We start from the raw sequence: 24947 nt of genomic DNA on the forward strand, positions 1-24947 counted from the left end.
GTCTTTATATTCGGTCTCAGATTAATTGACATTCTCTCCCTCCATCCTTTTCGCCATGGCATCTGGTGTCATATAGCCCATGCAGCACTCCAGGACAATTTGGGGCTTCAGCCTGTTCAGTCAGGGATCCATTATGGGCAACATCTGGCTCTCCAAATGTTGTGGGGCTGTGAGTCCCACCATTTCTAAGCAGCATAGCCAATGGTGAGAGAGGATAGTAATTCCACTACAACAACCTCTGGAAGGTCTGATATTTCCCATTCCTGGTGTAAGAAGCTATCTTCTAGTTGCCGGTTGACTTAATAAGGTTTCCGAAGGCAAGGAATTCTCAGCAGTGTTTTTCCATTTCCTTCTTCCAAAATGGCTTGCAGCATCTGGTATTCCCTGGTGGTATAAGAACTAATCCTGTTTAGCTTCCAAGATCAGAACTTTATGCAATAAAAAAAAATCTGAGATCTGCTTATGAGATTTGGTACTTTTTGGGTACTTACATAGCCCTAAGGGACCACTAAATCAGTGGTTCCCAACCTTTTTTTTTTTAACCAGGAACCACTTGACCAGGGACCGCTCTACTTACTTACTTACTTACTTACTTACTTACTTAGGCGATCCCTCGTAGTCTGAGGATGATGGTCCTCCAAGTGTAGTATCCTGTCGGTGGGTCCGTAGGTGACTGTGGAGCCCTATTCTTGATCTGCAACTTCTCCCACAGTGAGGACATCGGTTTCCAGATGGAAGGCGGTCCCAGTTGGGGTTGGCTTGACGCACCTTCCTCTTGACACATTTCTCTCTTTCACCCTCCATTCGTGCCTCTTCAAATTCTGCAGCACTGCTGGTCACAGCTGACCTCTAACTGGAGTGCCCAAGGTCCAGGGCTTCCCAGTTCTCAGTGTCTATGCCAGAGTTTTTAAGGCTGGCTTTGAGCTCGTCTTTAAATCTCTTTTCCTGTCCTCCAGCATTCCATTTTCCATTCTTGAGTTCGGAGTAGAGCAACTGCTTTGGGAGACGGTGGTTGGGCATCTGGACAACATGGCCAGTCCAGCGGAGTTGATGGCGGAGGACCATCGTTTCAATGCTGGTGGTCTTTGCTTCTTCCAGCATGCTGACATTTGTCCGCTTGTCTTCCCAAGAGATTTGCAGGATTTTTTGGAGGCAGGCGTATAGCAGGGTTGGGAGGACAATAGCTTTATACCACTCTCCAACATTAGTACCAAAAAGGGTTACGAATCAGTTTTTGATCAACTTTAAATTCGGTGTGGTTATTTGGGGTGCTGATTCAGAAAATTGCTTTGGATAGACCACATCAGCTCTAGTTTCTAATACAGAACATATATCATCCAGTAGATGCCATTTGTTCGCACACAGAAAACTATTTTTAATAATCTAGAGCTGATGTGTCTATCCAATGTAATTTTTTGAATCAGAACCCCAAATAACCCGAGGAACAGGCCTAAAATTGAGGACATCAAGGCGGCCCCACTTCCAGGCACCACATGGAACGGCTCCGCTCAGGAGGAGGGAGGAGGAGGAGAAGCAGCAGTCAGGAGGCTTGTCGCGCCTTTCATGGGTAGTCAGCCTCCCCCCTCCCGATATCCCCGTTGCCTCGGCAGTATAAGAAGTTTTCGTGAGACCCATCGTGCTCTTTGCAACTGTGTAGTAACGTTGAGGCCGTGGACCATATTTTAGTTCTTGCGGACCACTGATCGTCCGTGGACCACAGATTGGGAACAACTGCACTAAATACATCAGAATCCAACCCTTTAACTAGACTCCTTTGACCTCTTCCTTCCTTCTTTGACTCTCCTTTCTAACTAGTCCCGTCCCTGTATGTGGCTTGGTTTCCAGTTCCCCTTTTTAGCATATACACATTTATTTCCTGCAAAGCCTGTTCCTTTTTAAAGAACTGGCCTGCTGCCTGGGGGATTCTAGGAATTGTAATCTAGAAGATAAATGTGTAAAGCTTTGATCTCTTGCAGGAAAATCCCAGTTCTACTTTTTTTGCCATTATCCTTTTCCCCTGGCTTCTTCTATCACAGTCACCCTCAACCCTTCATGGTCTACAACAATCTACATTTCCAGGATGAGGAACATCCTCAGATTTGTTAATTCCCCTTAACCTCATAATTTGATATTCTGGATAGCAGGACTGACAGAATTTGTAATCCAACAAAATGTGGAGGTCTATAGTTTCCCAACCCTGCTATATACAGACTACAGAGCTACAGATTACATTTCCTTTTTGTACAGAACCTGCCTTCTATGTACTAATCCATTTAATATAATCTTGTATAGAATTTCCAACTCCATCCATATCAGTTACTGAGAGTAATATGTTACTTTTTGTATTGTGATATTGGTAATATTAAGAAGTAACAGAATTTCTTTTCTCTTTAAAGTGCAATAAATTTGTTACCCTCAAAATGTTACTCGGGGGCTTCATTTCGGGGGGGGGGGGTTAAAAAGACAAATACAACTTTACATTTCAAAAACAGTATTCCAGGTAAAAGAGGAATATCCCTTACCCAGAATTCCAAAATCTAAAATATTCCAGAATCTGAAATTGTTCACATGGGTAGCTATGACAGTGACATCTTTGTTTTTTCAGGATTCAACATACACAAATGCTGTATAATAAACCATATTATTTAATACATTGTGTATAAACTTACCTTCTGGCAATCAAATCCCATCTTCAAAATATCTCGTGTATATATGTGTAAAAACAAATTTTCCCAAATCTGAAAAAATACTTCTAGTCCCAAGCATTTTGGATAAAATAGACTCAACCTATACTGATCACAGCCCTATGCATTAGGACGATCAAATATTGTGAAACACCAATTTCTCTAAGAATTTGTCATAATCTAAACAGTCAAAGGACTTACTATCGCTATATACAAAAGTGAACATTTATTTATTTATTTATGGTATTTTTACCCTGCCTTTCTTGAACCTGAAGGTGACTCAAGGTGGCTTTACAACATAGGCAGCTATTCAATGCCATTAAAACAATGTAAAAATTACAGAATTATAAAATGCATACATTAAAACCTTTAAAAGCATAAAAAAACCACTACCTTCACTATTGGCCTTGTCATCCTAAAACATCATCTAAGCCGTTCCAGTATTTGATTTCACATAGTTTCGTGTTTATCTATTGCACTAGTTTCCCAAAGGCTTGTTCAAGAAGCCATGTTTTAACTTTTCTGCGGAAGGTCAGGAGGGAAGGAGCTGATCTAATATCCTTTGGGAGGGAGTTCGATAGCCGAGGGGCCACCATTGAGAAGGCCCTGTCTCTCGTCCCCACCAGTTGCGCTTGTGAGGAAGGCGGGACTGAGAACAGGGCCTCCCCAGATGATATTAAACTCCTAGATGGTTCATAGGGAGAGATACATTCAGACAGATAAGCTGGGCCGGAACCATTTAGGGCTTTATAGCCAGCACTTGTATGTATGTATGTATGTATGTATGTATGTTCCACAAAGGCTCCTACATGGCGCGATGGATCTGGACCATGCTTGGTATAGTCCCTTCCCTTCCCCAACCTAAAATTTTGGCAGGCAGGGTGTCAATTAAAAAACCCACCCCTTTCATGGCCAAGGCTTCATGCATATACATATGTATGGTGTAGAGCTCAGGTGTAAATACAAGAGGGTGCTATAGAGATAGAAAAGGTACCCTCAAGAGGGAGATTAAAAAAACGGAAATATGCTATTAGAATGTGAGCTGGGCGACATTCTAAAGCCACTCTACACTGCCATATGATCCAGATTATCAAGGCAGATAATCCACATTATCTGCTTTGAACTGGGTTATTTTGCTTGGGCTTGGGAGATGGTGGTGGGGTATAAATAAAGATTATTATTATTATTGTTATTATTTTACTGACACAAAAAAAACAGTATGTCACAGCAAACGAGATCTATATGCTGGATTTCGTATCACAAAATCACAAGTCGAACACTTCCCAAGTGTCTAGGACTGTGTAATGATGCGCACAGATCCAAGTAAGGTGGCCTTTTGCAGTTGACAGATTGTGATTTTGTCAATGTTTATTGTTTCCAATTATCATTACTGACACAAAAGCACAGTATGTCACAGCAAACGAGATCTATATGCTGGATTTCATATCACAAAACCACAAGTTGAACACTTCCCAAGCGTCTAGGACTGTGTGATGTATTTTCGAATGATGCGCGCAGATCCAAGTAAGGTGGCCTTTTGCAGTTGACGGATTGTGATTTTGTCGATGTTTATTGTTTCCAAATGCCGGCTGAGATCTTTTGGCACGGCACCCAGTGCGCCAATGACCACCTGGACTGGTTTATGCCAGAGCCTTTGCAGTTCGATTTTGAGGTATTCATAGAGGCTGAGTCTTTCCTGTTGTTTTTCCTCAATGTGACTGTCACCCGGTATGGCGACATCAATAATCCAGACTTTTTTCTTTTCCACAATCGTGATGTCTGGTGTATTGTGTTCCAAAACTTGGTCATTCTGGATTCGAAAGTCCCACAGTATTTTTGCATGTTCATTTTCCACGACCTTTGTGGGTTTATGATCCCAACAATTCTTTACTGTTGGCAGGTGGTACTTGTGACATAAGTTCCAGTGAATCACCTGGGCCACAGAGTTTTTATTATTGGAATCATAGAATCAAAGAGTTGGAAGAGACCTCATGGGCCATCAAGTCCAACACCCTGCCAAGAAGCAGGAATATTGCTTTCAAATCTGGAGAACAAGCCCTATGAGGAGTGGCTTAAGGAGCTGGGCATGTTTAGCCTGAAGAAGAGAAGGCTGAGAGGAGATATGTGAGAGGAAGCCACAGGGAGGAGGGAGCAAGCTTGTTTTCTGCTTCCTTGGAGACTAGGACGCGGAACAATGGCTTCAAACTATAAGAGAGGAGATTCCACCTGAACATGAGGAAGAACTTCCTGACTGTGAGAGCCGTTCAGCAGTGGAACTCTCTGCCCCGGAGTGTGGTGGAGGCTCCTTCTTTGGAGGCTTTTAAACAGGGGCTGGATGGCGATCTGTCAGGGGTGATTTGAATGCAATATTCCTGCTTCTTGGCAGGGGGTTGGACTGGATGGCCCATGAGGTCTCTTCCAACTCTTTCTGTGATTCTATGAAATCACCCCTGACATGACAGATAGCCAGAGTTGGCCAGACAGATGGCCAAGAGTAGAGTTTGCGACATTTCGCATTTTTATGGCAGTGTAGACTCTATTATTATTATTATTATTATTATTATTATTATATGAGTCTACACTGCCATATAAATGCGAAACATCCCAAACTCTAGTCTTCCAAGTGTTTTGGACTCCAGCTCCCAGGATCCCTGGTCATTGATCAAGGCAACTGAGGCTTCTGGGAGCTGAAGTCCAAATCAGCTGCAGCACTAGTTTGAGAACTTATAGGCCCCTTCCACACAGCTGAATAAAATCCCATATTTTCTGCTTTGAACTGGATTATATGGCGGTGTGGACTGAGATAAACCAGTTCAAAGCTGATATTGTGGGTTTTATGGCTGTGTGGAAGGGCCCATAGAAATCTAACAGTGAGCAGAGTCCTTGCTTGCTTTCACCCTGAGGCTAAGTAACTGAATAGCTCGCACTGTAACACCTAGGTAGCCTAGGCCCCGCCCCTATGCTTGTAACCCCGCCCCCTTCCCGTCTCATTGGTTCAAGGAGTGACTGGCCACGCCCCCTCGCCAACTCTCGCGAGAATCTCGGGCGCGCAGAAAGCGGAGGAGGGGGCCTCAGCACACCACCGCCAGCCTCGCGAGTGGGGAGAGCCCCGTGAGTTGGCGGAGCGACCCGGGGCCCGACCGTGAAGGCGGGGAGGAAAAGCCGCGTTGCCTCTCCTTTCTGCCTCCGTTGCCCGCGGTGAGTTTGGCCCGCTGCCTCCGCCCGCTCCTCTCCTCTCCTCCCCCTCAAGAAAAACCGAACTCCTCCAAGACTTGAGAGGTGGGTTCCGCCTCACCGTGTGACGGGCGGTTGGGTTGAGCCAATCAGCGGCGCCGTCGCGGAGGACGGGCGGCCGGTGGGGCCAATGAGGGCGCGCGGCCAGAATCAGGGCCCGCCCCGTCTCAGGGGGATGGGCGGGGCTTCCAGGAGCCTGCGAGGAAGCGCTTGAGGAGGGGCCCGGGCGGTGGCCTGGTTGAGGCTGCGGAGGGGAGCTCCTCAAGGGGCTGCTGAGGCAAATGTGGGCTCCATGGGGAAAGCACATACTCTAGGAAAGGAAGGAAGGAAGCCTGAGCGGTTTGGGATTATTATCATGGTATTGGCAGAAGTTAGGGAGAAGATTGGCTGTGAAGTGAGACCCCACAATAATACAGGATGCCCCACAAAATGTAGACACCTCCCCCCTTAACAGCTGATAGTCTCTCAGGTGATTATTTGAAAGCGAAGGGTGCATCTACCTGTCCGAACGTATCTCCTACCTCGAACCATCACAAAGTTTAAGATGTTCAGGAGAGGCCCTGCTCTCGATCCCACCACTACCTCTGAGGATGCTTGCCGTAGATGCAGGCGAAACATCAGGAGAAAATGCCTCTACAACAGTGGTTCTCAACCTGTGGGTCCCCAGGTGTTTTGGCCTACAACTCCCAGAAATCCCAACCAGTTTACCAGCTGATAGGATTTCTGGGAGTTGAAGGCCAAAAACATCTGGGGACCCCAGGTTGAGAACCACTGCTCTAGAACATGGCCATATAGCCCGAAAAAACCTACAACAACCCGATCCCACCACTATTGCAAGCATGGTTGATGTGGACGACAGTCAGGGCCTTCTCAGCAGTGGCCCCACACCTATAGAACACCCTCCCTAGAGATATCAGATTGGCCACCTCCCTCTTATCTTGTAGAAGGAAAATCAATACCTGGTTAATGGGACCAAGTGTTTGATCAGTGAGCAGCAAGTGCAAGAAGATCACACAACTTATGGCAATGAATTGGCCCAGAAGGGTTTTTGGATTTTGATTTTAATGGATGTGTCTTAATTAATTGTTTTAATTTTTAATATTTTGATTGTACTGTGGGTGTTTTTATGATGCTAGCATCGTATGATGCTTTTGTTAGGCCGCCCCGAGTCCCCTTTCGGGGGGAGAAGGGTGGGGTATAAATGTAGGAAATAAATGAATAAATAAAATACTACACCTTAGGTTTAATGCAGTTTGACACCACTCTAGTTGCCATGACTAGGAGCAATGGAATCCAGTTTGGTAAGGCCCCAGCACTCTTTGGCAGACAAGCCTAGAGATCTTATGAAACTGCAACTCCTATACCTCCATAGAATTGAACCATTGTGTCAAAGTGCATTATTTCTACAGTGAAGATGCACCCCTAAGTCTGCGCATTTATCTTGAAAGTGAAATGTTATAATTGATAGGGAATTTTCCCAAAAATAACAGAGCATCCAAAAGTACAGACAGGATACTTAATTGAACAGTCAGCTCACAGCAAGTGGAAAGGTGAAGTGTGTGGCAGCAAAAGTATTTTTGAGCTTAGCAGGCAAAGATGCAGAGCCCAGTCCTTAAAAATTACCAAAAAGGTTTATTTACAAATAAGAATCACATTGTGTTGTCCAAAGCTTTCATGGCCAGAATCACTGGGTTGCTGTGAGCTTTCTGGGCTGTATGGTCATTTTCCAGAAGCATTCCCTCCTGACATTTTGCCTGCATCTATGGCAGGCATCCTCAGAGGTTGTGAGATCTGTTGGAAACTAGGCAAGTGGTATTTATATATTTATATATTTTTCAAATGTGCGTTTGAGGCAAGCGTGAATGTTGGAATTGACTACCTCGATTAGCATTGAATAGCCTTGCAGGTTCAAAGCCTGGCTGTTTCCTGCCTGAGCATTCCAAAATATATAAACCCCACTTGCCTAGTTTCCAACACATCTCACAACTTCTGAGGATGGCTGCCAACACATCTCACAACCTCTGAGGATGGCTGCCATAAATGTGGGAAAAAGTCAGGAGAGAATGCTTCTGGAATGCAGTCCAGAAAATGCAGTCCAGAAAACTCACAGCAGTCCAGAAAACTCACAGCAATCAAGAACTACATTCCTTGATAGGAAAGAATTGGATCTAAGTTTCTCTCTAACTCTCTAACTTCTAATTTCCAAAACAAAAGAAACATCCAAACACTACATTTCTTCAAACACACAGAGTAGAGTGGGTTCTGAGTGCAAAGATGAAAAACAGAAGTCTTAAACAAACACATGCAACTTGAAGAGTATTCATGCTACACCACCAGTCAGGATAGGAATAGAAAGAGAGAGAATGAATAGATATATTCCAACTGACATTCAGGAGTCGGGGGGTTCTCTCAGCCTATTCTAAAGCTAACTAACTGTTCCTCATTGAGGCCTGCAGACTTGGGCGGTGTGAATTCCAACAGTAATAAGGATCTAATCAGACTTACAAATGGCACCTGAAATTACAGTTTGATGGCAGTTCTTCTGATAGTTGTCCCTGCATTGCCATCCACTGTTCTCCTTGTCACAAAGTTGCAAATGCTGCTAAAAGCTTCTCTTGTTAATTTGTAACACTTCTCTCCTGTTGGGATCCTATTAATCCTGTTAAGGATGTATCCTTTTTTTAAATTGGGAGGAGGGGAGAAATTCCAGAATTGCTGCGATCATTGCATCCAAGAAGTAATTGATGCTTCCCTGCTCTTTCTGGACCGTGTTCCTGATGGGATGTGGCTCACAGCACCATCCAGAAGGAGGAGGTGAATGACATTTTCAGTGCCGCCATCGCTTTCCTGCTTGTTCACACTTGAAGCAACTTCTACTTATTTTCATATAGCAACCTTTTTCTCTGAGTGGCGATGGGACACAATCCAAAATACTCCTTAGAGCATGTAGGAAGCTGAATGAGGTGTTACTTGCTCTCCTTGTCTGAGAGAGATACAGGGAAACAGAGGTGTTTTTGGTACAAGAGGTGGCCGCCCGGCTGTACACACTTTTGACACATCTCAGGAATAGTAGTGGCTCTTGCTCCTACCTGGGAATTTGTATTAGTGGGCCTACCAAGATTTAGAAGAGAGGGGTGGAGCAAGGTAGGAGACGGAGTGTCAGGTTGGCTCCCTTTTCTTGAAACATAATGATGGTTGGGTTGTAGTAGGTTTTTTTCGGGCTATATGGCCATGTTCTAGAAGCATTTTCTCTTGACGTTTCGCCTGCATCTATGGCAAGCATCCTCAGAGGTAGTGAGATGAGGATACCTCTGAGGATGCTTGCCATAGATGCAGGCGAAACGTCAGGAGAGAATGCCTCTAGAACATGGCCATATAGCCTGAAAAAAAAAACTACAACCCAGTGATTCCGGCCATGAAAGCCTTCGACAATATAATGATGGTTGATTTGGGCTTCCACAGCATGATCTATGACAGAGATGGGAAAAATCTGATACAAAATGGTTCAAAATTAGACAGATATTCTTGTGTTGTGTAGATAGTGAGTTTACTAACAGCTAATAGAACTAGAATTCTTTCACCTAGCTTTCCAAACTCTTCATGGGTTGGATGAGTATTTATTTATTGTATCAGAAGTGAACCAAAGGTACAGTTGTAATGTAGTTTTGAAAAAAACAGAGTTTAAAAACTTGTCTTTTGACCAATAGCTGGCTACTTGGAGTGCCTCTGGTGTTGCTGTAAGAAGGTCTTCCATTGTGCATGTGGCAGGGTTCAGACTACATTGTAATAGGTGGTCTGTGATTTGCTCTTCTCTACACTTGTATGCCATGGACTCCATTTGTGGCCCCGTTGTTGGCTCTGCATTCATGGTGCCAGAGCGCAGTCTGTTCAGCGCCTTCCAAGTCGCCCGGTCTTCTGTGTGCCCAGGAGGAAGTCTGTCATTGGGTATCAGCCATAGTTTGAGGTTCCAGGTTATAGCCTGCCACTTTTAGACTCTTGCTTGTTGAGGTGTTCCTGCGAGAATCTCTGTAGATCTTAGAAAACTTTTTCTTGATTTAAGGCATTGGTGTGCTGGCTGATATCCGAACAGAGGATGGGCTGGAGATGTCACTGCCTTGGTACTTTCATTATTGGCTGCTACTTCCTGGCGGATGTCAGGGGGTGCAATACTGGCTAAACAGTATAATTTCTCCAGTGTTGTAGGGTGTATACAACCTGTCCTGGGTGGGTGAGTGGAGCCAATGATTGCTGACTTTCCTGAGCTGGCAACCAAACAGTGAAAATAACCATAAAGTGCATTCTCGGCCCACCTCATTTTGTCACTGGGCAAGTGGTTTGTACATTAGATTATGACTTTGGAGTAAAGGGTTTTAATCCTTGTTCAACGCAGAAACCTACTGTGTTATGTAAGCAAGTCACACTCTTTCAGTCGCAGAGGAAGTCAATGGTAAGCCTCCTCAGCCTAGAAACCCCTGCTATAGATTCGTCTTAGGGTCACCATCATTTGGAAAGAACTTGAAGGCATACAACAGCATCAAATCTTTGCAAGCAATTGTTATTTCTGTTTGTGTATGTGTGTGTATTCACAGAACTGTATTAGAAAGACTTAGTTTGTTAGCCAGCTGGTTTTATGCCATTATATTGGGAATCAGGTAATAGTTATAATTTCAGACAACCTATCTGTTCTTCCTGTGCTCCATCTTAAAATAAATAGTCTCATTACTGTGGCAATAAAATGCCCTTATTTATAAATTAATTGTTGTTTAGTAGTCATAACAGATTTTTAACCATCCCACATGTTATTGGTGCAGGGTATTATATGCAGTTTATATGGGTGCTGCAGGATCAGTAGCAGACTGGGCCTAAAAATATTGGTTGCCAGGAGACAAAGGAGACATGGCATTCACAACTATAAGGCTGAGCTTCATGGTGGAGTCACAGTAGTGAAGATTTGAGCCTATATAACATGCATCAGCTTCACATAACTTGAATTGGGGGATACTTATTTAGAGTTATTTATCATATAACGTATCCTTAATATGATGTTAGTATTATTTTTAATCCAACTTATATTATATTTGTATACAGTAATAATATTGGAACTCCTATTATATTTTCAAACTACTAAAAGGACATTAACATATTTAACATATTGTGTACGTTTTGTGGGGGGTTGCTATTAGGCAAGCAGACACCCTGGCCTCTGCACAGGACAATAATGGGTTTCATTAAAGTGGTAAAAAGAAATTCTTATTTCAGTGACTGGACTTTTTTTAACCAAAGTTGCCCATTATATAACTTATTCTAAGCTATATGAGTTCAGATCCTTCACATGTGACCTTAGTAACTGCAGCTTGTATTCTTATTCAGTGCAAATAGGAGATAGGAGAATGAGATAAAAATAGCGTGATTTCCCCAGGCCAGTTTGTAGCCAATGTTGGATTTTCTGGCCTCACTTTCATAGCTCTTATGCTTTATCATTCTTTATCTTGTAACTGCAAGGGTTAATGCACAAGCATTTCCTGTATACCAATGGTTATGTTACAGTGCCAATTAGGAAGTTGTTATCCACATGGGAAAGTGATTTTACAGTAAGTGAAGCATAAGAAAGATTACATCTTGTACACATCTGAAGAAGATCATTTCAAAGCCTTGAGAAATGACATTAAAAATAATGTAAACAAACTTCCATGCAGTTTCAGTCTGCAAAGAAAATCTCTGAAATACATCCAGGCAGACCATCCCCTACTTAACTAGCTGCAGTTCAATACTGGGGCTATTAAATGTTGAATTTTGGGGTTGATGTTCACATAATGTTTACATAGCTCTATTGCTTGCATGATTTCCAGCTCTTTGTAGTTCTTTTGGCTGTCAGTTTTTTTAAAAACGCCTGCAGTATTGTCCAATTATCAGGATGTTTACTTCAATGACAGAAATTTGCTTGTTTTAGTCTAGTTGTGCAAAGAGGAATTGTACATCACTTGATTGACTTTGATGTCCAAAGAGTCTAATACAGTGGGTCTCAACTTGGGGTCCCCAGATGTTTTTGGCCTACAACTCCCAGAAATCCCAGCCAGTTTACCAGCTGTTAGGATTTCTGGGAGCTGAAGGCCAAAAACATCTGGGGACCCCAGGTTGAGAACCACTGGTCTAATAGCAACAGCAAAGCAGAAATATTGAGTAGTGCTATTACTATATGGATGAGAGAAAGGGAATGCATGTGATTCTATGGATATGAAATCCTCACCTGTTCACAACCAAATCCAACAACGTATATGCCCCAAGCTTCCACATGAAAGATGAAAAAGTTTGTTCACTCTGCTCTAGTCTTACAAAGCTCTATATTTTGAAATTTTGGGAAGCAGCCACCAGAGGTGGAAAATCCTAGGAGCCTGTTTGCCAGTGTGCCTTAATGTTTTGTTACAACATGTAGGATAGGAATTACTGTAATCTTTCTTCAACTTAGGAAATATTTGTTTTTGTTTACCCTTTGCAGATGCAAATAGAAAGTTGTGTGCATAAGTGGTTAAATCTCTGTGCATCTGTTGGCCCAGCAGGAAGAATATCTAATGAAAGGAAAGTTGCTTCAGTCTTCTGTTATAACACATGTAATTACAGATTTCTTTTCAGTACCAAGTGGCATGGCTATCCAGTTTTAGTATCTCCTTCAGTAATACAAGGGGAAAAAATGACAATTTTGTGATAAAATATTTTTATTTGTGGCTCTTTTTACATCATGTTTATGTTGCCGTGTCTACATACAGCATAAAGAGTGAAAATAAGAAACACTGTTTTCTCTATTTGTGCGCAAAACAATACCGGGAAAGTGTTCTCCCTATGATAATTCCATATTGTATCAGATAATCCAAAAACATGCCCAGATATAGTTGGATGAGTACAAAACCAGAAAATTATCTATAGTTTTGTTCACACTGGTCTTATCTTGCAAATAATTTAACAGAAAAATTGTAGTTCTCAAATTTTATGTATCTGCCTAGTACAAAATCAGCAGGAGTCATTAATGGAAGACCAAACTCCTGAAAGGGCAAATGTGCCAGCCAGCTCTTTTCCAGTTCACACAGCCATCCTTGCTGATTATGTAAAACCATTTTATGCCCAAAAGATTGGGCATATAGCTCCTAGAAATGCTGATGGACATAACTCCTATCATTTGTAGTTAAGACAGAGAGGATGGCATGTGCACAAAATAGAGAAATACGACATGATCCCTGTTCTTCTGTCAAGTCTAGCTCAGTAGCCATCTCTGGCCATGAATTTAGTTCAGGAAACCTTTTTTTTTTGTCGTGTCAGGAGTGACCTGAGAAACAGCAGGTCGCTTCTCGTATGAGAGAAATGGCCGTCTGCAAGGACGTTGCCCAGGGGACGCCCGGATGATTTGATGTTTTACCATCCTTGTGGGAGGCTTCTTTCATGTCCCCTCATGAGGAGCTGGAGCTGATAGAGGGAGCTCACCCTCCTCTCCCCGGATTCGAATCTCCGACCTGTCAGTCTTCAGTCCTGCCGGCACAGGGGTTTAACCCACTGCACCCCACTGTGGGCTCAATAGGATCAGGAAAGCAGTGGGATCAGGCAACAGTAATAGGCTCTAGTGGCTGCCCAAGAATACTGATGTCACCATGGCTTTTCAATACTGTTTTCAGCCTTCAGCAGACAGATTCTAGGGGCAGAAGAAGCTGGTAACTTATTTATGAGGCTGTTCAGATATTTCTGAATTTCTCTGGTTGGTTTAAGTTCTGACTGTCTTATATGTGTGCTGCTTGGGTATTTGAAAGACATAACCTAGAGTTTAGAGCAAACTGGTTTGCAACTGCTCAGTGCCAGCCAGCACATTCATGCAGCCAAACATGCAGAATTCCCCACAAGCAATCAAGTAGGCTGATGATGAAGGAGCCAAATGCTTTGTTCCTCTTCTGCCAGCGTACTTTGCTTCTATACTGGCTGTGGAGGAAGATCCTTCTCATTATGGAAGCTGAATGGACCAGCAGAGAAGAAGCAAAGTGTTTTCTTTCTCCTTTGCCAGCCTATTGCTCTTCCCCCCTCAAGACATAACTAGCCTGTTTTCTTTTTCCAGCACACTGGCTAGGAAATACAGTTGTTTGAAAACTAATAACTTTTGGAGGCTTAGTAACAAGACTGCGTTTTGATCTACAGTTGTGACTAAGAATAAAAAAGAGTCAGGAAGTCCCCAAGTCAAATCTCATTTTACCTAGGCCTCATCTACACTGCCATATAATCCAGTTTCTGAACCCAGATTATCTGCTTTGAAGTTGATTATATGACACTGTAGACTTTGAACTGGACTATATGGCAGTGTAGACTCAATCAGACCTGATTGGGTTCCGAAACTGGATTATATTGCAGTGTAGATCCAGCCCTAGAACATAAGCAAACCACTATAGTCTTAGCTGCAGTGCAGTGCATTTGCAGTAAGTCAAGAGCAATACTGACCTGTCTTACAAAACGTCTACATACTGTTTTTGAAAATGTGTTTGAAGCACTTTGGAACTCTTGCAATGGTTTGTGTGAGTGCTCTTGTTTTGTTTTGAAAATATTTCTATTCCATTTGTATATGTTGGCAAACCCCATCGGTTTTTTATATTCCCCACTATACATGTCCACCACAGGTAGCATATGTGACCTCCTGTTAGGTGCCTGTTCCCCTTTGCTGCAGAAGAGTTGGCAGGCGCTTTCACCTCGCTATTGAAATTTCAGTGGCTTCCTCTCTTCTTGTCACTCAGGGAAAGAAATAGACATGCTGTACTGCAATTCTTGTAAGGCTCTGTTTTGTGACTGCTCTGGCCAGCATGGTAAAACACTACTGCAGCTGTTGACAGATTTCAGCTCTAGTGACAGTGTCAAATCCAGCAAGGTGCAGACCCTGTTGGGTTTAAAATAGAGGGAGGGAACAGTCTAGTGAGACTCCTTGATCCTGAGAGATTGCCCACCATTGTCCTATAGAAATGCAAAATATAGCATTCCCTAAGCATATTTGTTATGGAATAAATTTTCTGAAAAAATAGTGTCTTTTGTCATTTTTAATTATTGGGTAACTGGAGTATTTTTTTTTAAAGCATTCAAAAAGTTTTCATAGTGATACATGTTTTGGACAGGTCTGTGGGCTTTTCCAGCTCAACAGATAAGGTGACTTTTAAAAATGCTCCTCCTTACACTGTGTTAGAGAATTTGGCATCCAGTATGGTGGGGCGATGAACTTTCTTATGAACGGATTCTACCTGATTGCTACATCATCTTTTCAAAGTTGGAATCATAGCTAATAAACTCTGGAGTATCAATAATAGTTGGTACAATTAGACAATGGATAGCAATTACATCGCCTTAATGCTTTCATTTGCAATTAGTTATGTATGCATTTATGTATGTAATATATTTAATAAAATATTTAAAACATTGAGATGGAGCTGGAATACAGTTATCAAAACTTTTATGAGTACAGTTATAATGTTATACTATGCAAACTGCAATTAAAACGACATTGGTAAAGAAGAGAGCTAACTGCTCTGAATACAGCAGTTAGAACTGGACTTCACCTAACAGATCATTTGTATTTCCTGGGAGGGTTGGGCCTGATACAACACGAGGTGCCTTGTTGCTCAGAACATTATAAATTTTATATTGGTCCCCAAGGACATCAAATATTTGTTGCAGACTTTGCGAAAATGCCTCCTAAAATGTGATATTGGCTTATTTTAAGAGATGCATAAATGTGTTACTGTGTGAAGTCAGTCTTTTACTGCAGATAAACTTGCTTTCTAATAGGGATGGGAATCATATGCTAACATTTCTTGCCATCATCAATGCTGGTTAGATATGATAAGAAGTGTAGTTCTACGACTTCTGGTAAACTGCATAATTTACACTCCTGCTCTGCAGTTCACTATCATTGGGATGTTTGTTCAACAAGACTGCAGTTGGTTATGGGTCACCTATGTTACATCCTATATCGTTTTGTCATTTAGACAGTTGAATATCCTGTCAATATCAAAGTATCAAAATTGTAATTGTTATAGGTAAAGGTAAAGGTTTTCCTCTGACATTAAGTCCAATCATGTCCGACTCTGGGGGTTGGTGCTCACCTCTATTTCTAAGCCGAAGAGCCGGCATTGTCCGTAGACAGCTCTAAGGTTGTGTGGCTGACATGACTGCATGGAGCGCTGTTACCTTCCAACCAGAGCAGTAACTGTTGATCTACTCACATTTTCATATTTTTGAACTGCTAGGTTGGCAGAAGCTGGGCCTAACAGTGGGAAGTTACACCAGTCCACAAATTCAAACCTGCGATTTTTTGGTAAGCAAGTTCAGCAGCTCAGCGGTTTAACCCACTGTGCCAGTGGGGGCTCCTAGTAATCATTATAGCAATGCTAATAACAGTATTAAGAATAATGCATGCAGTCGCTATAATTATAAAGGGTTAAATAGGTTATAAAGAGGAGACAAAGTGATTTTCAGTGAAAGTGTACATGTGTCTTCAAGTTATTTGTTGATTTATGAATTTCTTGGTCAAGGAATCCTCAGAGATGGTTTTGTCTATTCTTTCTTCCGAAATGTATCCTGCAGCATCTGGTATTAGTTGGTGATATCCCATCCAAGCATTAGCCATTGCTGACATGTTTAGCTTTAAAGATTAGATATGATCTGATGCCTCCTATCACAACCAGGTTGTATTATAAATGATTGTCTTCCTGGCATGTGAATCTCATGTGACTAGAGATCAAAAATCTGATAATAAAGAAAATGTATGTACATTCCACACATTGAAGACTATAAAACATAGACATCTGGAACTTGGTACACGTTCTTGGAATACCAGTAGGGTCAGCTTGGTGGTTACATGGTTATTGGAACTGATTAATAAATATACCAGTAAATATTCTTATATTAGAAGTTTTCAGTAACACATTCAATCATTTAGATGGCATTTGCCTAACATTTCCAGTGCATAGATTTGTTGTCAAGATGGTTTGAAGTGAGAAAGGAGTGATTTGAGAGAAGGCCCTATAGGACTGCCTCCTCCAAAAATTGCCATATTGACTTGTGGTGGTAAAAGCCCTCTTCATCAAGCATGAAGGGTTGCATCATGCAAGTGAGTGTGCTCATTGGTCCCAGTATTCATGACTTTACTCCAAGTGGATGCTAAGATTGTTGGCAGCTGTGTAGCAACTGTGAGACTAGAGAGATCATCCTGTGGAAAAAGTGTAATCCATGCAGTAAGCTTGTAGTAAAAGTATAGCTACTGGATTTCTGTGAGGAAGCCTCCCTCAGAGGAAGTCAAAAGATATGTCTGTGATGTCGCAGTCCATGACTTCAGTTACAGAGAGAAGAACAATGTGTCTGCCTATGATATTTTTGTAAAGTTGCTGTTTGTATGTGCAGTCAGATACTATTAGAAAGAAGAGGTCTCACTGATTTGTGGATTCTGCCTTTTGGCTATAGATTGTCAGGTGACATGGCACACAGGTTAGAATAAGAAGTGGCCTTTGTCTTCACCTGTTTTGTTGTTGTTTTTGCCAAAACCTAGAGTAGGAAGAGGAACCTATCTGTTGAAGGGCTGATATTGCCCTCTGTGGATCTGAGCCTGCCCATGCTAAACTAGGAGATGGTGATCATGCCATCTTTGAGTGATTAGAGATGGTGTGAGGAAAATCCCTTTCCTAATTCTTAGTTCCTCATTCTGCTCATTACATCCTGCACATGCTTTACAGGGTAAGGAGCAACCTCTGGTATCATAGGCATAACTTTCTCATGTTGTCTGAGTAAGGCTTTTGTAAAGGAATGTGTAGGTAAAATAAAATGCTCTCAATGAATGCTTTTAGAGCACCATGTAAGTAAGGGGAAATGGGGAAAACCCCAAACCCAACCAAAAGCCTATGTAGAAATAATGCCACTTGGTTCTTTGGAGAGGACTCTGATGATGTCAGTGTGTATGGCTCTCTCACTGCCATCTGATCCTTCCTGTTTTTCCCCATCTCGGATCTAGAGGTATATCACAAACATTATCTCAGGATCCTTGTAACTTGGGCCCCATCTATACTGCCAGATAAAATCTAGATTATCTGCTTTGAACTTGATTATATGGCAGTGTAGACTAATACAATCCGGTTCAAAGCAGATAATCTGGATTTTATCTGGCAGTGTAGATAGGGCCTTGCTCATGGTAATATGAGGCAGATAATGGCCTGATTGGTTTTGCTCTCTTCAGTGGTGACCAGCCATCCGGAGTATGCCATTTTAACCTTTAGCAGGAGATGATGGCAGAATGTGAACACAGAACTCCCACAATGAACAGAAAATATATATCAGTAATTGGTTGGGGGGGCGGGGGTGCCAAAATACTGTTTGCTTGCCATTGAAAATTACCTAGAGCCACCTTTGCATCCAAGGCAGGTCTGTCTATGCATGGTGGATGATTATCCTCAGAGGAATAAGCGAGTAATGGGACTAACAGTGGCAAAGATAATTTCATTCCAACCTGACATTTTACAGATATAGTGAACAATTGTGCTCGTCTGAACCAAGCATGCTGGCTGGGGTGTCGGAAATTGTAGTTCAGCTCATCTGGAAAGTACCACATTCTGGAAGATCTTGTCTTCAGTGTCATCAGTTGGGAGCCCCTCCCCATAACACCAACTGTTACTCTGGGACCAGAGTAAAGAGAGGGGCAAAGAAGATATTGTATTTATTTTATTTATTGTATTGTATATTACTTGTAAGCTGCTCTGAGTCCCCTTCATGGTGAGAAGGATGGCATATAAATGTCATAAATAATAAATACATATGATCGTAAATTGAAATTGCCCCCAGATAAGAAATGAACTCTCTAATGGGCTTAATTTAGAATTAAGTCCATTAGTGTTTGGTCTTGCTACAATTCTGTCCCACCTCTACCACTGTAGTCTTGGAATTGGTGCCATTTCAACATGTTGAATAGTAACAGTCATGGAAACGACATTGGAAACCTCCCATTTGAAAACAGTGATTATCTAGGATGGATTTGTTTAAAAAGAAGCCTCTTGGGTATAATTAAAGCTGAATTTAAAGTCTGTTTTTCCCATTTCACTTAATTTATTAGCCACAGGTTTCAATGTTTCTCAAATTTTGCTAAAACCCAGCACTCAAATCTATGTGGAATTCTATGGTTACAACCTCCTCCCTCCTCTTCAGATTTCCATATGGCTGAAAGAGTTAAACTTTGTCTGCCCCTAAAATTACAATAGATTAAAAGCATAATTGTCAACATGGTTTTTTAAAACTTGCTATTTGTATTTGGTTTTGATGTGTTTTGGGCGAAACCCAATTTTGTTGGATTAAAGTTAGCATAGCTTTATACATAAACCAAAATAAGTATTAACACATGGTTTTGCAACTGGGTATATTTTTGAATTGCAACTTTAGAAATGGGTGTGTGGCTGCATTGGGGAAAGCCAGTGAGGACTTCAGGCATTGCTTACGAAGCGCATAGGATCATCTTCGAACTCTGGGAATACCTGTTGTCATTTGTTCAGGGTTTTCCTGTGGCCATAATTACAAATACATTTGAAATGGCAGTTACAAAAAGTTAATCGATCAACAAGAACCAAGTAAGATTTTCACTCAAAACACCATGATTTTTCAAGTGCTCATGTTCAAATTTGCATGTAATTGTTTCAGGTTATCCTCAGCATATTGTGAGCCAGGAGCTGCATGTCTCTGGTGGCTGAGAGATCCTTGCAGTGGATTCTTAGGTGTCGGACTCTCAGTGGGCCATTATATGAGAGCTTCCCAGAGTTCTTGAAGAATTCCATAAGTAGTAACTGGAGAGCAGACTTTGTTTTCTTCAGGGCCTAACTAATTCTTATGACGAACAAGGAAACAGTGATGGCAGAGCTTCTGCTAAAATCTTCAGGATCATTTCCCCAATTTCACAATTGTTATATGCATGACATTGTCTGAATGCTTCCATACAATTGTCAGTTGATTGGTTGGGATGAGTTCCAATATCAGAACTTGAACATGATTTTTTTTATCATAACTCCCAGAATTCTCCAGTCAGCATGTGTCCAAGCTCTGCCCAGAATGCAGATTAAGAAAGAGGTCTAATGCTAAAAATATGTAATTTCACTTCTCATGTAATAAGAACATGCCAAATCTTTTACGTGCTGCTAAGATAATGCTAGTAAAGCAAGGTCTGTCTTATTATATTTTTGCTGGGTGGTCTCTCACACAAAAAGTTACCTCTGGGTTTCAAGAAAACGGTAGTTTCCTGAATCTAGCTCAACATTGTTAACTTCTTGAAACTCCTATCAACATTTCCTCCCAGTGTTTTTTTCTTAAATATTTTAGATATTGTACACTTACACAGTGCAGTTCTTTTCAGCTACTGTTTCAGAGCAGGCATGGGATCGAACCTTTTCAGGAAATTCGTTATCTGCTGTGTTCCATCTGTATCACCTTGAGTAGAGCAATAGCAATGTCAGATGTCTAAGGCAATGATTCTCAACCTGTGGGTCCCCAGATGTTTTTGCCTTTAACTCCCAGAAATCCTAACAGCTGGTAAACTGACTGGGATTCCTGGGAGTTGTAGACCAAAACACCTGGGGGGACACAGGCCAAGAATCACTGGTCTAAGGAGTGGGTATTTGCCCCAACAAAAAATGGTGGTTATTAGACTTCAGCTTTCAGAATCCCTCATTATTGGCCTTGCTTGCAAGAGCTTCTGTGTGTTGAAACCTGACATCTGCAGCCAGAGTTTGAAGGCCATTGGGTAAGGACATTTGACATCATATATTCCTTCTCCTCAAATAGCCTTCAAAGATCACCTATAAATTTTAAATGCATTTGGTACTTATATATATATGTTCTCACTTTATGTCAGCTTCTATGGAAGGGTGTTGATAAGCAGAAATGCAGGGTGTAATTTTTTAAAACAATGCCAATAAGAAGTTGCTGGGGACTACTCCTTCAGTTGCATTAAAAGAAGGCATAATGAGCCAGAATGGTGGTCTCTGTTTCATAGTTAAAAGAGCACAGTAAGTTTCCTTTTCATCTGTGCTCTGAAAATACCATATGAAAAAAGACTAAATGTTTATTTATTATTTATTTATTTTATTTTATTTACAGTATTTGTACAGTGTTTTTCTCACCCCGAGGAGGACTCAAAGCAGTTTACACATAAGTAATGGCAAAATTTAATCTCTGGTGCGGTTACACCAGGTTGGAGTGTTAAGGTGCTATTGAGAACCACATAGAAATGAAACTATACCATACATGGACAAACTTCGACCTTCCATGTGTTTTGGACTTCAACTCCCGCAATTCCTAACAGACGGTAGGCTTTTAGGAATTGTTGGAGTTGAAATCCAAAACACTTGGAGGGCCAAAGTTTGCACATGCCTGAACTACAGTATCTCTGGTTTGCTTGATCACAGAGCTCTAGATTAGTTCTGTAGGACACATTTCCACACACATATAAAGTAGGAGGATTTATGTCCTCAGTTATACATAAGACCACCCAAATGTATAGTTTGAGAATACTATTAGCTGTTGCATTGCTGAGACCAGGTTGATATGGATTTTGCTAGCAAGTTGCACGGGGAGCCTCTGGAAGCAATATTTATTATTTATTTTATTTATTTACCCTGCTTATATACCGCTGTTCTCAGCCCGAAGGCGACTCACAGCGGTTCACAACAACAAGAGACAGCAGAATTCAATGTTACAGTATAAAAGCAGTTATCAACTTAATATAGTTGCACAATTAATAAACAATAAACAATTTAACAATTAACAATTACTACAATAGCCATTCACTATCGTCTCATCATCAAAAACATGATCCAAATTCGTCATCCAATGATCCATTCCAGTGTTCATTAACCAATCATTGCACTCATTATTCGAACACCTGCTCGAATAGCCAGGTCTTCACTTTTTTTTTTTAACAAACTTCGAGATGTCCAAAGGACTCACTTGGAAAGACATGATGTACATGAGTCTTCGTCACTTGTGAACTGGAGTACTTTAGGACTGTTGTGACCTAAGTTACACATTTTACACATGTTAGAATTTTTTAAACTCTGTGTTTCATCACAATTTTTGAAGATAATTTGAGGCATTTTTTTAATGCTAAAATCTATTTACCACAGTTTTAAAAAAGGGTTCATGAAAGGTGATTTATTCATGAATAATGTTATACCCTATTCCTTTGGTCTTTTAATATATGCCCGCCTCCTTTTCATTGAATAGTTTGTTTTACTGATATCATTCTGATGACATGGAACAGTACACTTAATGCTTTCAAAGCAGCAACAGGATAATTAACATCGAAATTTGTTGTCCAGGTGAAAACTTTGCTGTTCGGCGCAACAGATGTGCTAGGAACAATATTTTACCCTCTTGGAACATAGGTTTTTGTAAGTAAAAAGCCGAGAAAGTTCTGTTCTAAAGAACATGCTGGCTAACAAAATGATACTAGAGAAATTTTTAACATTATAATGAACCAAACACTTATGTCTTAAATCACTCTTAGATCGTGAACCCTTTAGAAATAAATGATTTCTGGCAGATGTTACCATAGAGTTCTTTGGGCAGCACATTTTACATTGTTGGTAATTTTCATTCAGAAGTCTTAAAAAATGCACTTTCCAAAATTTGCAGTCCTGATGTTACTGCTGGTTAATATCTTGCCCTCAAGAAAACCATGTCTTATCTAAATATTTATTAATAAAAAAGTGCTACATGATAATAATGCTATGTAACAAAAAATGAAAGATTTTCTGTTCCTGGATTGAAAGTGTTATTTCCTGTTTAATTGTGTGGTACTTACTTTGAAATAGTTGCTATATTCCAGAAACTTTGCTTCTGAGACTGCCACAAACAATGTTCATTTGGTTGAGACTTCATGAGATATTAATATGTGTTGCAGGATGTCCCACAAAAACACTTTTTTTAACAGTTTGATACACTTTTCCCCTGTTTTTATGATAGAGCCAATTCAGAAATGACATTTATATCAGGGAACAAACATTGTGTTACATAGTGTAATATATATTAGTTATAGTCTGTTGATGCCTTCTCTTCAAGAACATCAGTTGTCTGTATGTTTTTGGCTTCAAACTCTTACTTAGTGCTCTTTGATCCCATTTTAGCACCACTGTAAAATGGTATTTAAAATTTGTTCCTTATGTTTTTTAAACAGTCATATGTTTTTAAACAGTATCTTACTTGCATTCCATTTTATATCAGCTAGAGAGCTTTGGTAGAGAGAAGAATAATTAATACATATCTTACACAAAAAATAAGTAAATAATGATCTTTGGGATACTAGCTTTGATTTAGGATTGTTGTGCATTAAATTCAACTGTGGTGTAAATCTTATTAAGGCTTGCTGTTACATTTTGAAAAATACCATTACATATATTTCTAAAGAGAAATGATTTGGCATATTGAGTCTTTGTAATTTGGCATTAGCTTTCTACCATACATTGTACAATTTGGTTTGTATGATTTAACAATAAAAAAGACTGCTAAATAAACTGGAACGAAACTTCATACTCAAGAAACTACGCTGCTGTGGACTGTATGTTTGCCAGAAATGTTGAGTAATAATAATAGAGTTTCTCTCACAAATCCCCCAGCTAGCTGTATGAACACAGATGGTTTCATGAAGAATTTGAGATATGAAGCTATAGTAGAAGTAAAGTTGGGCCAACTGTCTTCACTTACTCCTCTGATGGGTGCTAGATGGTTGTCATTAGCAAAAAAGTACTGCTTACTAGTTGGTGGCTTTAGTTTCTGAAATTATTCCCAGGCAAGAATTTCATCAGATTAGTATCCTTTGGCACCAAGAGAAACTTGGTGTCAGACTGTTGGCCTGTCTACCACAGTGCGAAATGCCAACATATTATGTGAAGTACTCATGGTGTACTGGGATCCTTTGTGGAATACAATTTTGATACAAAATCTGAAAGCCTTTTTTTCTAGGGAAATATTTCACCAGCTGGTTATTTCTCTGATTAGTATTCTGCTGAAAGCTGAAAATATTGTGTATTTTTCAAATTATCACACACAAATGCCTCACTTGCTGTCCCACATGGCAGAGAATAGTTGAATGAAAGACCCACATATTAGGCGTAGCTCTCCAAAGTAACCTCCTCCTCAGCGAGAAGCCCTGCTGTTTAGAGCTATACACCTCTTTGCACTGATAAAGGAGTTTCACTCCTTCCTCTGCTAAGAGAAGCACAGCTAGGCGTCCATCATTTCTCTTGAGTCATTTGTGTTCATATAACTAGCTGGGGGTTGTTGAGTTGGATTTGTGAGAGAAACTCCAAGAAAGAAGTTTGTTTCTTTTCACTGTGATTCATGACCTGCTGCATTTGGCACCTCAGAGAGGGAATATTTTTAGGAGCTCACTGTAGGCAAGCTGCTGCCTCACCTTCATCCACAGAGGGGGTCCTCTTGTATAATTGAACCTGTGTACTACAAGCTTGCATAATATGCAGGCCTATGTACTGTGAATTCTTACAGACAGCAGCCATCCAGGCAGCATTCTTTTCTTACACATAGCTGGAGATCCTGGTATTTTGTGGTAATCTTAATCAGAGTACTAATATGGCTTGTTCACTTTCCTGGGTAACATATTTTTTCAAACACAAGTACCAATCCCATGGACACAGGAATTGTATTTTATATCTATGATAAAAATATTCTTTTTCCCCCAAAGTACAAACTGTTGGTTTTGACTTTCAAAACCCTGCATGTTTTGTGTCCAGGTTACCTACAGGGTGATCCTCCCACACAACCCATGGTCCCTTGAGACACTGACTCCCTGACTCCTCTAGTAGATGCTTATTTCAACCAGCCAGAATCTGACTGGTGATCGTCACCTAGAGGACCTTATAAACAAACTAGTCAAATGTGGGCTAGGAAATGCGACTATTAGGTGGATCTGTAATTGGTTAAGCGACTGAATGCAAAGGGTGCTCACCAATGCTTCCTCTTCATCCTGGAAAGAGG

At 40.9% G+C, this 24947-nt stretch overlaps 1 protein-coding gene and 1 long non-coding RNA gene across 3 annotated transcripts in view; one reads left to right on the plus strand and one right to left on the minus strand.

The window, feature by feature from the left end:
• The first annotated feature begins 5728 nt into the window (after window positions 1–5728).
• The window catches only part of ATF7 (activating transcription factor 7), a 122060-nt gene continuing 102841 nt past the window's right edge, over window positions 5729–24947 (plus strand). Inside the window, exon 1 of one of the 2 annotated variants that reach the window (XM_060762877.2) lies at window positions 5729–5963. The gene's annotated coding sequence lies outside the window, so the exon portion shown is untranslated. The remainder of the gene's footprint in view (window positions 5964–24947) is intronic. The other variant, XM_060762878.2, reaches the window with a different exon arrangement.
• The window catches only part of LOC137096116 (uncharacterized), a 29011-nt gene continuing 25654 nt past the window's right edge, over window positions 21591–24947 (minus strand). The window contains exon 4 of the long non-coding RNA XR_010909287.1: window positions 21591–21969. This is a non-coding gene — a long non-coding RNA (uncharacterized lncRNA). The remainder of the gene's footprint in view (window positions 21970–24947) is intronic.

This window comes from Anolis sagrei, chromosome 2 (genome assembly GCF_037176765.1).
Source record: "Anolis sagrei isolate rAnoSag1 chromosome 2, rAnoSag1.mat, whole genome shotgun sequence".
In the NCBI taxonomy this organism is placed as follows: Eukaryota; Metazoa; Chordata; class Lepidosauria; order Squamata; family Dactyloidae; genus Anolis; species Anolis sagrei.